This window comes from Plasmopara halstedii (genome assembly GCF_900000015.1).
Source record: "Plasmopara halstedii genome assembly, contig: Scaffold_262, whole genome shotgun sequence".
NCBI classification, from domain to species: domain Eukaryota; phylum Oomycota; class Peronosporomycetes; order Peronosporales; family Peronosporaceae; genus Plasmopara; species Plasmopara halstedii.
The window spans coordinates 236,663-237,160 of NW_020187183.1; positions in this window are offsets into that span (position 1 = coordinate 236,663).

A 498-nucleotide genomic window follows, 5' to 3' on the forward strand; every position below is an offset into this window, starting at 1 on the left:
CCCTGATTAGTATGCTAACAGACAACTTTGGTTGGAAGCTCCGGTGGGTGTCGACAATGCTCAGCGATACGTTTGTCGATTCTAAAAACCTACATATGGGTTGAAACGAGCAGCAAGTCCCCAAATATGACAATACATCGTGCCTTTGCTTCAAGAACTGCGGATGGGACCAGTGCGTTTCTGTCAGGCAATAGCTGAAAGGAGAAATTTACGTTGGCCTATAAGTGGATGACGTGGTTGTCACGAAAAAACAAGCGAGGAGATCATTGAGGTCAAAAGAGCGCTCAAAAACTATATTCAAGATGAAGGAGTCGACAAGGTGGAGCTCATTATGTGCATGAAAATCGACCGCACAGGTCCATCAAAACACACATGATCAAGCAGACTTGCTACATTGATGACCAAATTAGACGATCGAGTCAACAAATTTTCAAGTATACCGACAGCCCATGCGCATTAAGAGTAACGTTTTTGTCACTGTCGTCGCCTTCAAGGAAA